Here is a 14,813-nt window from a genome sequence, read left to right on the forward strand (position 1 = left end):
ATGGAAGGGAGGCGGGGCCAGGCAGCCACGTGTCATGAAGGACCTGTGATGTCACATGGAAGGCTGCCTATGCGACTGCTGTTCCCACCCACTCCAGGAGAGGGGTGGTGCTGGCTTTCACTTTAAAAACTTTAAAACTTTATCACCTTAATTGAGGTACAAATCCAACGAAAATGGAAAATTTACAGTGTTCTTGATGATTAATGAAGCAGACTATATTATCCAACATTCCAATAAGATAAAATAATCACAATGATTTTTCTTTTCCTCCTATATTATTATTATTATTTTTTTTTAAACAAAAAACCAAGAAACATATCTAATATGTTTAAAAACACAAAGCTTTTGAGCCGGGTGTGGTGGATCATGCCAGTAATCCCAGCACTTTCAGAGGCTGAGGCAGGTGGATCACCTGAGGTCAGGAGTTCAAGACCAAAATTTTAGTATTTCAGTATGTATTTTAGTATTTAATACATCGTTTAGGGCTACATGTAGTCATAGAAAAAATAAATCTGGTTCAGTGACTTAAAGAAATACAGATTTCATGTTTGTCACTTAAAATGTGCAGAGGAAGGTAGTCCAGGGTTCTTTACAGTTTCCTAATACTTCCTTAGTCATGTTTTTATTTATTTATTTATGTATTTATTTTTGAGACAGAGTCTTGCTCTGTCGCCTGGGCTGGAGTGCAGTGGCCGGATCTCAGCTCACTGCAAGCTCCGCCTCCCGGGTTTACGCCATTCTCCTGCCTCAGCCTCCCAAGTAGCTGGGACTACAGGTGCCCACCACCTCGCCCAGCTAGTTTTTTGTATTTTTAGTAGAGACGGGATTTCACCATGTTAGCCAGGATGGTCTCGATCTCCTGACCTCGTGATCCGCCCGTCTCGGCCTCCCAAAGTGCTGGGATTACAGGCTTGAACCACCGCGCCCGGCCAATCATGTTTTTATTCTTGTAGTTACAATGTGGCTGCTGTTTTTCCAGGCCTTGGATTGCCTTCCAGGGAGGGAAAGAGGAAAGGTCAAAAGGCTGAGTCTGTCTCTTTTTAGCTGAAAAACATAGATTTCTCAAAAATTTTAAGAGTATACTGCAATTCAATTTTCATCTGTTTTGTTTTGTTTTGTTTTTTTAAAACTCATTCTTGCTCTGTTGCCAGGCTGGAGTGCAGTGATGCCATCTTGGTTCACTGTAACAACCTCCGCCCCTGTGGTTCAAGCGATTCTTCTGCCTCAGCCTCCCAAGTAGAGGAGATTACAGGTGCGTGCCACCACGCCCGGCTCATTTTTTTGTAGTTTTAGTAGAGACCAGGTTTCACCATGTTGGCCAGGATTTTCTCAAACTCCAGACCTCGTGATCTGCCCTCCTCTGCCTCCCAAAGTGCTGGGATTAGAGGCATGAGCTAATGTGCCCAGTTTGCAATTTTCATCTTTTGGCTGCAAGTAAGTTATGTCACTACTCTGAGCTGCCGTGGTGTGTAACTGGGCATGTTGCTTCCTCTCTGTTAGATAGGTTTTAAGATTTATGAATAGGCACTGAATTTTGTCAATTGCTTTTTTCTTTTGTGATTGAGCAATTTTTTTCTTGTCTTTTTATGCTGATAAGGTAACTTAATAGTGTTTGGCTTTTGAATGATTTAACATTGCATTTCTGGAATTAAATCAACTTTGTTGTGATATATGATTAATATCATTTTATATGTGGTTGAGATGGGCTTGCTCATAGTTCATTTGGTAATTTTGTACTTACATTCACAAGAGGAAGTGGAGTGTTAAGTTTTTTTTCTGGTGATGTCTAGTTAGGTGTTTTTTTCTTTTTTTAAAGCAGTCTCGCTCTGTCGCCCAGGCTGGAGTGCTGGAGTGCAGTGGTGCAATCTTGGCTCACTGCATGCTCTGCCTTCTGTTTTTTTTTGTACTATGTCTAATGATGTTCTTTTTTTTTTTTTTTTTTTGAGACGGAGTCTCGCTGTGTCGCCCAGGCTGGAGTGCAGTGGCCGGATCTCAGCTCACTGCAAGCTCCGCCTCCCGGGTTTTTACGCCATTCTCCTGCCTCAGCCTCCCGGGTAGCCGGGACTACAGGCGCCCGCCACCTCGCCCGGCTAGTTTTTCGTATTTTTTAGTAGAGACGGGGTTTCACCGTGTTAGCCAGGATGGTCTCGAACTCCTGACCTCGTGATCCGCCCGTCTCGGCCTCCCAAAGTGCTGGGATTACAGGCTTGAGCCACCGCGCCCGGCCATGTCTAATGATGTTCTATAGAAGAAAGAGACGTAGCATGTGGTCACGCTGCCATCTTGACAGTGGAATTTTTGTTGTTGTTTTTTGTTTTGAGATAGAGTCTCACTCTTGTGGCCTAGACTGGAGTGCAGTGGCGCCTTCTTGGCTCATCGCAACTTCCGCCTCCCAGGTTCAAGTGATTCTCCCACCTCAGCCTCCTGAGTAGGCTGGGATTACAGGCACCCACCACCTCACCCAGCTAATTTTTATCTTTTTAGAGGGACAGGATTTTGCCATATTGGCCAGGCTAGTCTCGAACTCCTGACCTCAGGTGATCTGCCTGCCTCAGCCTACCAATGTGCTGGGATTACAGGCATGAGCCACCGCGCTCGGCCAACAGTGGACTGCTTTTGTCTGTCTACTCTGTGAAATAGTAAGACCTCACACACCAGGAGCTCAATATGGATTTAGTCCGGAATGAGGATGGCAGAGGCAGAGCGGCACGGGGGCCTGAGTCCGGGTCCGCCGGCTCACTCTGGCCACACCATGAGAGTCTTCTCTTGTGCCTACTCAGCCCTTCACGCTGGTGTTGGCTGAGGGGTCCACTCCTTCCAGGGTTCTGGATCTCTGGTGCAAGTTCCATTGTCTCAGCATCAGCTTGGCCCAGGGCCCAGCCCACCCAGTTGGCTGTGTCCTGTATTGCAGTGGCCAAGCCGCGCTCTTAAGAGGGCTGCAGGCGGTTCTCTGAGGCCACTGCCTCAGGCCACTCTGCTCAGTAGCCTCACTGTCTCTCTCTCTCTTTTTTTTCTCTTTTTCCGGGATTTTTATTTTTTTAATTCATACAAATGGTTACAGTGACAAACATGATTTTAACCAAAATATTGCTAGCCTACCCCATCAGTAGGACGGCACTGGTGCGGGCTGGGACGCTGGGCACCCTCCATGTCCCCAGGACAGACGTCGATGGGCAGCGGGCATGCTGGGCATGCCCAAGCTTTTCCTCTTGGAGCTGCTTCGTGATGCCGTCTTCATTTGGTACAAGGCGGGGGATTCATGCCAAAATTAGGAAAAACAGCCTTCATTTTGTTTTTCTAAATTATTCTAAAAATAAGCATGTAGAAAAAAGAATGCACTGTGTGGCATAAAAAGAAAAACAGGGGCCGGGCGCGGTGGCTCACGCCTGTAATCCCAGCACTTTGGGAGGCCGAGGCGGGCGGATCACAAGGTCAGGAGATCGAGACCACGGTGAAACCCCGTCTCTACTAAAAATACAAAAAATTAGCCGGGCGCGGTTGTGGGCGCCTGTAGTCCCAGCTACTCGGGAGGCTGAGGCAGGAGAACGGCGTGAACCCGGGAGGCGGAGCTTGCAGTGAGCCGAGATCCGGCCACTGCACTCCAGCCTGGGCGACAGAGCGAGACTCCGTCTCAAAAAAAAAAAAAAAAAAAAGAAAAACAGGAAGGATTCATTGTCCTGAGAAGTTTGCCAACTGCCTCATTCCGGGGCACGTTCCAACATAAAAAACATAAACAAACAAACAAACCACAACTAAAAAAACCCTCAAATTGACTTCCGAATGCTGCTTCAGGTTTTCTTTTTGTTGACAGCTAAGCAAACAGATCCTTTGCAATGTTCTAAAAACTACACAGACAAAAAGGTTCATGGCAGAATAACTACTGACTTCTGCTTAATGAGGAACGCAAAGGACACAGGGCAGAGCGCCCACAGGACGGACGACAACCCACACGAGGCCCAGCGCTGCCCCCTGCCTCCTCCTGACAGCCCAGACCAGTCTCCGCAGTGCCAGGGCCGCCACGGAGGCGCCTCCTCCACATACTCTGGTCCGAGGGTTTCCGGGCCCTCCGCCCAGGCGCGGGAGCTACAGCTGGTCTCTGGCGTGGCCTCTGTCCACCTCGGGCTCCACGGTTTGGCCAGGAGAAGGGGCGTGGGGCGGGCGGGCCACGGGGGCAGGCGTGGGACAGGGACGCGGCGCTGGAGACGCACCTTCCGCAGCAGCTGGGACGCCAGTGGGGCGTTGCCAGTGGGAGCCACGCCCACCGCGCCCGGAGGGCACCTGTAGGCGGCCCGGTTGAGCTCAGGGGCACCACGCGGGGTCCCTGCCGGCCCAGTGGGTGGCGGCCGCCAGATGGTCCTTGTTGACACGGTTCTTCAGGCCGTCTGGGATCCGGCCCGGGACGGCTCTGCGGATCTCCCGGCCCCGCCTCGCGCATCTCGGTGGATGCCTGCTGGCTGTACCACGCAGCGTGGGGGGTGCAGAAGAGACTGGCCGCATCCTGGGGGGCCTGGCTAAAGCTGAAGGGTTCTGGCTCCTGCACGTCCAGGGCCGCGCTGGGCCAACGCCTTCTCGTCCGCCAGGCCGCCCCGGGCCGTGTTCACCAGGAAGGCCCCTTGTCTCACCCCAAAGGACAGCAGCATTCTGAAGGAAAGCGCAGCCAGGCGCAGTGGTTCAGGCCTGTAATCCCAGCACTTTGGGAGGCCAAGGCGGGTGGATCACTTGAGGTCAGGAGTTTGACATCAGCCTGGCCAACATGGTGAAACCCCATCTCTACTAAAAATACAACATTTAGCTGTGTGTGGTGGTGTATGCCTGTAATCTCAGCTACTTAGGAGGCTGTGGCAGGAGAATCGCTTGAACCTGGGAGGCAGAGGTTGCAGTGAGCAGAATTCACGCCACTGCACTCCAGCCTGGGTGACAGAAGGAGACTCTGTCTCAATAAATAAATAAAATAAAAGAAAGCAACATAAACTATGTTGTTTGTACAAACAGTTTAGGCACAGTGAGCCACTCTTATTAGGTAGGGAATGGTGATAGCCCTCTCTAAACCCAAGTTTCTAGATGCCAAATTTGCAAGCAGCCCTCTCTAAGGACAGTAGTCTCAGACCTGCTATTCTAACTCTTCTGAACAACATCCTAGACAAAAGTACTAATTCTTTTTTTTTCCCCCCACTATGGAGTCTTGCTCTGTTGCCCAGGCTGGTCTTGAACTCCCGGGCTCAAGCGAACCTCCTACTTCAGCCTCCCAAAGTGCTAGGACTACAGGTGTGAGCCACCACACCTGGCCAGGTTCTACTTTTTAATATTTAAAATATGGAATAGACTGGGCATGGTGGCTTACACCTGTAATCCCAGAAATTTGGGAGGCCGAGGCAGGCGGATCACTAGAGGTCAGGAGTTCGAGACCAGCCTGGCCAACATGGTGAAACCCTGTCTCTACTAAAAGTATAAAAATTAGCCAGGTGTTGTGGCAGATTCTTGTAATCCCAGCTGCTCAGAAGGCTGAGGCACTTAAACCAGGGGGGTGGAGATTGCAGTGAGCCGATATCATGCCACTGCACTCTAGCCTCAGTGACACAGTGAGACTCTGCGTCAAAAAAAAAAAAATAAAATAAAATAAAATAAAATAAAAACAAAAACAAAAAAACGAACTAGATGGTGTCAGTGATTTCTATTGCATCAGGTCTGCAGGCAGTCTGTACCTGATTGCTCCACTTTTAGTGGTGCTAAGTTCAAATAATTCAGGTGGTGAGAAACTGACTCCTTCACTGCAAACATCCCCGTCATCCTCTCATCTAATACAGTAGTTTCATCCATTACCATCTTTGCCTCAATAAATTAATTAAATACCACAAAATGGTGATTTTTTTTTTTTTTTTTTTTTTTTTTTTTCTGAGATGGAGTTTCACTCTGTTGCCAGGCTGGAGTGCAGTGGCACGATCTTGGCTCACTGCAACCTCTGCCTCCTGGGTTCAATTGATTCTCCTGTTTTAGCCTCCTGAGTATCTGGGATTAAAGGCATGCACCACCACCACAGCTAATTTTTGTATTTTGAGTAGAGACAGGGCTTCACCATGTTGGCCAAGATGGCCTCGATCTCCTGACCTCATGATCTGCCCTCCTCAGCCTCACAATGTCATACCAGGATTACAGGCGTGAGCCACTGTGCCCAGCCCAAAATGGTGATTTTTATAATTCAATCATTCTATGTTTACTAATGGAATTTTTTTTTTCTTTTTTTTGAGACAGAGTCTTACTCTGTCACCCAGGCTGGAGTGCAGTGACGCGATCTCGGCTCACTGCAACCTCCACCTGCCGAGTTCAAGGGATTTTCATGCCTCAGCCTCCTGAGTAGCTGGGATTACAGGCATGTTCCAACATGCCTGGTTAATTTTTGTATTTTTGGTTTTGTTATGTTGTCCAGGCTGGCCTCAAACTCCCAGCCTCAAGTGATTCACCTATCTTGGCCTGCCAAAGTGCTGTGATTATGGATGTGAAACACCGTGCTCAGCCTTCCTTTTCTTTTCTCTTTTCTTTTCTTTTCCTTTCTTCTCTTCCTTTCCTTTCCCTTACTTTCTTTTTTTTTTTCTTTTTTTCTTTTTTTCTTTTTCTTTTTTCCTTTTGCGACTGGTCTTGCTCAGTCACGGAAATTATAGGCTGGAGTGCGCTGGCACAATCATAGCTCACTGCATTCTCAAACTCTTGAGCTCAAGCGATCCTCCTGCCTCAGCCTCCTGAGTAGCTGAGACTACAGGCGCACACCAGCGTGCCATGCTAATTTTTAATTTTTTGTAGAGATGGGATCTCGCTATGTTGCCCAAGCTGGTCTCTAACTCCTGGGCTCAAGCGACTCTCTCACCTAGGCCTCCCGAAGTGCTGGGATTACCAGCGTGAGCCATTGCACCCAACCAAGATACAGCAGATTTCTAGTACCCCAGAAGGCTCCTTCCTGATCTACACTTTCCCACAAAGGAAACTACTCTTCAGACTTCAATTGTCATCAGTTCTGCTTCCTGCGCTTCATCTCAGTGGGATGGTGCAGTGTCTCTCGTACCTGGCTCCCTCTGTTCACCCATGTCGTGGAATGTTCCTGCCCCTTCGTTTTTCTTTTTTGGCTGTGTAGTATTCCATGATGTGAATGTATCACCATTTATTCACTCTCCTGTTGGACATTTCGGTGGTTTTCATTTGGGGCTCTTATGAATAAAAATGGCAATGAGCATTCTTATATAAGTCTTTTTGTGGACATTTGCATTCATTTCTCTTGTGTACATGCTTAGGATGGAATTTCTGAAGGTTGGCATATATTTAGCTTTAGTAGAAACTGCCAAACAGGTTTCCAATGTGCTTATACAACTTTATGCTACTGCCAGCTTGACAGTTCTTGTACTTCTACATCTTTTCCAATACTCGGTATAACACAGCATTTAACTTTAAATAGAGATAAAATGCTGGAGAGATCCAAAGAAGTGTGCGTGTTCCTGAACGACATCCAATAAAGGGCCTATTTTATTCATCTATTTCTGGCACTGAAAACCACTGCATGGCCAGATCAGGAAGGAGGCCTGGTACAACTCCCAAGGAGGCACATGTCCCTCAGGTGGGCTTCGTGTCCCAGAAACTCTGGGGAAGGGGTGGAGAGGTGCCTTCTGGGCGAGCTGGTCTCCTCTGGCTTTTCTTGTCCCCTAGGGCTCCCAACCAGGAGACAGAGCACAGCCTGGCCAGGGAGCAGTACCTGCTATTGCGCTTGCTGTGAGCCAGCCACTCTGCCTTCTTTCAGGAATTACAGAATCCACAGGTACCCGGCATCGTTATTTATTTATTTATTCATTTATGCGGCATGGTTTTCCTCAGCTCTGTCGGATGGGTCTCTGTGAAGGGAGCTGGGTGGGGGCGAGTGGCCCCTCCCTGGAGGAGGCAGCCCCCTGGTCAGGATCTTTGGGGCTCCAGGTCTCATGAGTTAGGGGCAGTCTCCCTAGAGAAACCCTTCTTGGCTAGGGCTGGGGAGCCCACCAGAGTGACCCAATCAGTTCTCAGGGCCTGTGGTGGAGCCAAGTGGTTTCGAGAAGGCCGTGTTCAGCCCCATCCTAAAGAGCACTCAAGCAAGTTGGGGAGGAGGACGAGGGGTGCACAGCTCTGAGCTGAGAGGAGGACTAGGGGTGCACAGCTCTGAGCTGAGTCAGACCCATCTCAGGACTGAGCCCAGCAGAAGGAGGCCCAGAGTCACTGACCATAAAAGGAGCAGATGCCTCCCCCGTGCTGGTTGAGATGAGTCTTGGGCATCAACTCTGATAATTTCTAATTACACCCAGAAATACTGATTCACACAGCAACTAGTGAATAATAGCCTTTTAGAGCTAAAAAAGCCTTGTATGATTTATTGTAAGTTGACATATGCGTTGTACACAAACTAGAGGCACCGAGGTCGGCCAACAGCAGCCTAATGAGGGGCCACAGCCAGGAGATTGGATTTCTTCAAGTGCAATGGGAGTTACTGGCTAATCTTTAAGGTTTTAGCCACAGGAAAGATCAATGTATTTCAGAGTAATATGGGTGGATTCAAAATGAGGTTTAGAACTAGATCAATTAATTTTTTTTTTTTTTTTTTTTGAGACTGAGTCTGGCTCTGTCGCCCAGGCTGGAGTGCAGTGGCCGGATCTCAGCTCACTGCAAGCTCCGCCTCCCGGGTTTACGCCATTCTCCTGCCTCAGCCTCCCGAGTAGCTGGGACCACAGGCGCCCGCCACTTCGCCTGGCTAGTTTTTTTGTATTTTTTAGTAGAGATGGGGTTTCACCGTGTTAGCCAGGATGGTCTCGATCTCCTGACCTCATGATCCGCCTGTCTCAGCCTCCCAAAGTGCTGGGATTACACGCTTGAGCCACCGCGCCCGGCCAATTTTTTTTTTTTTTTTTTTATATGGAGTCTGACTCTTATTGCCAAGGCTGGAGTGCAGTGGTGCTATCTTGGCTCACGGCAACCTCTGCCGCCCGGGTTCAAGCAGTTCTGCCTTAGCCTCCTGAGTAGCTGGGATTACAGGTACCTGCCACCATGCCTGGCTAATTTTTGTATTTTTGGTAGAGACGGGGTTTCACCATCTTGGCCAGGCTGGTCTTGAACTCCTGACCTCGTGATCCACCCGCGTTGGCCTCCCAAAGTATTAATTTTTTTTTTTTTTTTTTTTTTTTTGAGACGGAGTCTTGCTCAGTCACCCAGGCCGGAGTGCAGTGGCATGATGTTAGCTTAGCGCAAGCTCCGCCTCCCAGGTTCACGCCATTTTCCTGCCTCAGCCTCCCGAGTAGCTGCGACTACAGGTGCCCGCCACGATGCCTGGCTAATTTTTTGTATTTCTTTAGTAGAGATGGGGTTCACCGTGTTAGCTAGGATGGTATCGATCTCCTGACTTCGTGGTCTGCCCGCCTCAGCCTCCCAAAGTGCTGGGATTACAGGCTTAAGCCACCATGCCCGGCCAAGTATTAAACTTTTTATTTGAAATATCTTCCCTCTCCAAAGATCTCCCAGCATTTCTGCAGAAGTCTCTACCTAGGTAAGGAGAAGAAACAATTCTTGGCCAGGTGCAGTGGCTCACACCTGTAATATCAGCACTTTGGAAAGCCAAGGTTGGTGGATTCCTTGATCCCAGGAGTTCGAGACCAGCCTGGTCAACAAGATGAAACCCCATCTTTACCAAAAATACAAAAATGAGGCGGGTGTGTGGTGGAGTGTGCCTAGAGTCCCAGCTACTCGCGAGACTGAGGTAGAAGGATCGCCTGGGCCTGGGAGGTCAAGGCTGCAGTGAACCAAGGTGGTGCCACTGCACTTCAGCCTAGGTAACAGAGTGTGACCCCGTCTCAAAAAAAAAAAAATTATTTGTGAGGGTGAAATTTAAATGCCTTTGATTGTGCAGAGCTATCAGTTATTCTTTGTTTTAATATTTAGTTTATTGTGAAATATAACACATATAGAAACGTACATAAAACACACAGGGTCATATGTGGTGGGTCAGGCCTATAATCCCAGCACTTTGGGAGGCCGAGGAGGGCAGATCAATTGAGGTCAGGAATTTGAGACCAGCCTGGCCAACATGGTGAAACCCCATCTCTACTAAAAATACAAAAATTAGTCGGATATCATGGTGCATGCCAGTAATCCCAGCTACTAGGAAGGCTGAGGCAGGAGAATTTCCTGAGCCTGGAGAGGCAGAGGTTACAGTGAACTGAGATAGTGCCACTGCACTCCAGCCTGGGTGAAGGAGTCAGACTCTGTCTGGAAAAAAAAAAAAAAAAAAAAAAAAAAAAGGCCAGGTGCGGTGGCTCACACCTGTAATCCCAGCACTTTGGGAGGCTGAGGCAGGTAGATCACTTGAGGTCAGGAGTTCGAGACCAGCCCGACCAACATGGAGAAACACCGTCCCTACTAAAAGTGCAAAATTAGCTGGGTGTGGTGTTGCATGACTGAAATCCCAGCTACTTGGGAGGCTGAGGCAGGAGAATGGATTGAATCTGGAAGGCTGATGTTGTTGTGAGCTGAGATCACGTCATCGCACTCCAGCCTGGGCAACAAGAGCAAAACTCCGCCTCAAACAAAGAAACAAAGAAAAAACAAAACAAAAAAACAAAGAAACAAAGAAAAAACAAAACAAAAAAACCACAGTGTAACATGTTATTATAAAGACAGTGCTCAGGGACCAATTTTGCTGCTCCTGCGCCTCACTGTTTTTTAGAGTTTTACATCTTAAGTACAGGAGTCAACAAACTAGGCCTCTGCACCACATCTGGCAGCCAGGCTTTATTTATTTATTTTTTGAGATGGTATCTCAGTCTGCCACCCAGGCTGCAGTGCGGTAGCATGATCTTGGCTCACTGCAACCTCCGCCTCCTGGATTCAAGCAATTCTCCTGTCTCAGCCTCCTGAGTAGCTGGGATTACAGGTGCGTGCCACCAAGCCTGGCTAATTTTTGTATTTTTGGTAGAGATGGGGTTTCACCACATTGGTCAGCCTGGTCTCGAACTCCTGACCTCAGGTGATCCGTCCGTGTAGGTCTGTCAAAGTGCTGGGATTACAGGCATGAGCCATGATGCGTGACCCAGCCTTTTTTATTTTATTTATTTATTTATTTATTTTATTTATTTATTTATTTATTTTTTTTTGAGACGGAAAGTGGCGCGATCTCGGCTCACTGCAAGCTCCGAGGGTTTCAGCTGGTGCGGTGACCTTGTGATCTCACAAAGTGCTGGGATTACAGGCTTGAGCCACCGCGCCCGGCCTTGACCCAGCAAAATGAGGGTTTCTTGCGGTGGCTCACATCTGTAATCCCAGCACTTTGGGAGGCCAAGGCTGGTGGATCACCTGAGGTCAGGAGTTCGAGACCAGCCTGGCCAACGTGGTGAAACCCCATCTGTACCAAAATACAAAAATTAGCCAGGCGTGATGGCAGGCACATGTAGTGCCAGCTACTTGGGAGGCTGAGGCAGGAGAATCACTTGAACCGGGGAGGCGGAGGTTGCAGTGAGCCAAGATTGCACAATTGCACTCCAGCCTGGGCAACGATAGCGAAACTCCATCTAAAAAAAAAAAAAAAAAAAAAAAAGATGTCCTTTTTTGTCTCTCAATCTCATTTTTTATTTTTTTTAAATTTTCAGACAGGGTCTCACTCTGATGCCCAGGGTAGAGTGCAGGGGCCCAATCTCTTAGCTCACTGCAGCCTCAACCTCCCAGTTCACATGATCCTCCCACCTCAGCCTCCCAAATAGCTGGGAACACAGATGGGCACCACCATGCCTGCCTAATTTTTGTATTTTTTGTAGAGATGGGATTATGCCATGTTGCTCAGGCTGATCTCAAACTTCTGGCCTCTCTGCCTCCACCTCCAAAAGTGCTGGGATTACAGGCGTGAGCTACCATGCCCAGCCCTGCTTTAATTTAAAGTGTATTACATATTAGTACAGCCACTTCAGCTCTTTTTTGGTTACTATTTTAATGTTGTACGTTTGTATCCTTTTCCTTTTTTTTTTTTTTGACACAGAGTTTTGCTCTTGTCACCCAGGCTGGAGTCCTATGGTGCGATCTCAGCTCACTGCAACCTCTGCCTCCTGGGTTCAAGCGATTCTCCAGCCTCAGCCTCCTGAGTAGCTGGGATTACAGGCGCGTGCCACCAGGTCTGGCTAATTTTTGTATTTTCAGTAGAGATGGGGGTTTCTTCATGTTGGTCAGGCTGGTCTAGAACTCCTGACCTCAGGTTATCCACTGCCTGGGGCTCCCAAAGTGCTGGGATTACAGGTGTAAGCCACTGCGCCCGGCCAAAGTGGTGGATTTTTTTCCTCAGAAAATCTATTCCATTATTTTTCCAGAAACCAAATTTGTACAAGTTAACTACTTATATTCTAATTTTTTTTTTTTTTTTTTTTTTTTTTTTTTTTGAGACGGAGTCTCGGCTCTGTCGCCCAGGCTGGAGTGCAGTGACGCGATCTCGGCTCACTGCAAGCTCCGCCTCCCGGGTTCACGCCATTCTCCTGCCTCAGCCTCCCGAGTAGCTGGGACTACAGGCGCCCGCCACCTCGCCCGGCTAGTTTTTTGTACTTTTTAGTAGAGACGGGGTTTCACCGTGTTAGCCAGGATGGTCTCGATCTCCTGACCTCGTGATCCGCCCGTCTCGGCCTCCCAAAGTGCTGGGATTACAGGCTTGAGCCACCGCGCCCGGCCAACTCTAATTTTTTTGTTCTGAGGTCTTATTGAGTTTTAAGAATAGAATTTTATCTTTACATGTTCAGAAAAATTAGAAAGTGTAGATAAAACATAATCAATAAAATAATGTCTTTCCTTCTGTTCAAGTTCATTACTATTAGCCGAGTGCAGTGACTCACACCTGTAATCTCAGCATTTTGGGAGACTGAGGCGGGTGGGTCACTTGAGCCCAGGAGTTCAAGACCAGCCTGGTCAACATGGCGAAACCCTGTCTCTACAAAAAATACAAAAATTAGCCAGGCTTGGTTGCAAGTGCCTGCAGTCCCAGCTACTGGCAAGGCTGAGGTGCGAGAACCACCTGAAGCCGGTAAGTCAAGGCTGCAGTGGTGCAGCCTCTGTCCCCAGGCTGGAGTGCAGGGGTGCAATCTCGGCTCACTGTAACCTCCGCCTCCCAGCTTCAAGCGATTCTTCTGCCTCAGCCTCCCGAGTAGCTGCGATTACAGGCACGGGCCACCACACCTGGCTAATCTTTGTATTTTTAGTAGAGAAGGGGTCTCACGATGTTGGCCAGGCTGGTCTTGAACTCCTGACCTCAAATGATCCACCTGCCTCGACCTCCCAAAGTGCTGGGATTACAGGCATGAGCCACCACACCCGGCAGGTTCTTACAGGCAGGATCTCACTCTGTCGCCCAGGCTGGAGTGCAGTGGCATGATCTCAGCTCACTGTAGCATTGACCTCCCAGCTCAGGCGATTCTCTTGTCTCAGCCTCCTGAGCAGCTGGGATCACAGGTGTGTGCCACCACACCTGGCTAATTGTTAAGTTTTTTGTTTTTTTTAGAGATGGGGTCTTGCTATGTTACCCAGTCTGGCAACATGGGGTCCTCCAACTCCTGGCTTCGAGGGATCCTCCCGCTTCGGCGTCCCAAAGCGCTGAAAATTACAGACGTGAGCCACCATGCCCGGCCTATATTGTTTTATGTTTCTTCACTTTTGTTTTGTGGTCGCTGGAGGTCTGTTTCCTTCTTGGATTCCCTGCGCAGTGCTTCCACAGCTGCTCCATGTAATCTGCCCAAGACTTCTGCTGCATTCAGTTGAACACATAGGAGGAAGCTCTTCAGGCCGGAGAGAGCCGACCGCACGAAGATCCGGTCTCATCTCCAGGAGAGCTGGTCTCGCCACTCGACCAGCGCCCTGGACAGCTCCAGTCAGGGTGAGCGCGGCCACCCGCCGCCCCGAGATTAAGAGCGCTCGGGGCCAGGAAGTCTCCCGTGGGAGTGAGGGCAGGCATGCGTCCGGCGGAAATCCCGCCTTCCGGCGCCCGCGGTTGGCCCTGGCCGCAGCCGGGGCGCTCCAAGTAGGAAGATAAGCGGGATTGCAGGAAGCGGGAGAGTCGGGAGGAGACGCGAAGGGCTCCTCTTCCCCATTGGCTGCGCCCGCGGAGCAGCCTCGTTGCGATTGGCCGTACGCGGGGGGCGGCAGTCCCGCGTCAGCCCGCCCCTCGGGCCGCGAGAGGCGCCGGGATCGCGGGCGCCGGCTGAGCCAGCGGCTCCTGGGAGGCTGCGTCCGCGCGCCGGCGGGGCGAGGCGACCGGGCCCTGCGCGTCAGGTCCTGGCCTGGGGCACCGGGGCGGCCGGCGGCGGAGGCGGTGCGGGCGCGGGGCTGGCGGCGGCCGAGCCCGGGAGGCGGGCGTGGGCGCGGCGGCTGCACCGGGGCCTGCGCGGACCGCCCGCGGCGCAGCCTCGGGCCTCTCTCCATCTCTAAGTGGTGGTGGCTGTGGGTTTTTCTGCAGGCGATCCTTTTGAGTAATTTGTTTCACGCACGCGCCCTGCTGTGGGGTAAAGCGGCAGATTCATGCTGCTGTCATTTGTCTTTAAAACGATGGGCCTCCTGTCGAGTGTGTGTGCCTTTTGGATTTGAGGGCAGGGGGATGACATTGTGACTTGGCCTCCTCTGACCGTCCATTCTCAAGGTCTCGCCAGCGTAGTGCAGAAACTCGGCACACCCTGCCTACCTTGGAAGGAGGCTTTCCCTTCCCCACCTCCCTCCCCTCCATCTCTTCCCTCTTTCCCTCTCTCCCCTTCACTCCCCTCCCCCAGCTCTTCTCTTCCCCCTTTCTGTTCTCTTTTTTT

The 14,813-nt window shown here is 49.9% G+C and overlaps 1 protein-coding gene and 1 pseudogene across 1 annotated transcript in view; one reads left to right on the forward strand and one right to left on the reverse strand.

Moving 5' to 3' along the window:
* Positions 1 to 3,732: 3,732 nt before the first annotated feature.
* LOC126959257 (C-terminal-binding protein 1-like) lies at positions 3,733 to 4,597 on the reverse strand (annotated as a pseudogene).
* Positions 4,598 to 14,179: 9,582 nt separating this feature from the next.
* The window catches only part of LOC126958086 (E3 ubiquitin-protein ligase HERC2), a 221,225-nt gene continuing 220,591 nt past the window's right edge, over positions 14,180 to 14,813 (forward strand). The window contains exon 1 of the mRNA XM_050796222.1: positions 14,180 to 14,289. The gene's annotated coding sequence lies outside the window, so the exon portion shown is untranslated. The remainder of the gene's footprint in view (positions 14,290 to 14,813) is intronic.

The sequence above is a fragment of the Macaca thibetana genome, chromosome 7 (assembly GCF_024542745.1).
Source record: "Macaca thibetana thibetana isolate TM-01 chromosome 7, ASM2454274v1, whole genome shotgun sequence".
NCBI lineage: Eukaryota > Metazoa > Chordata > Mammalia > Primates > Cercopithecidae > Macaca > Macaca thibetana.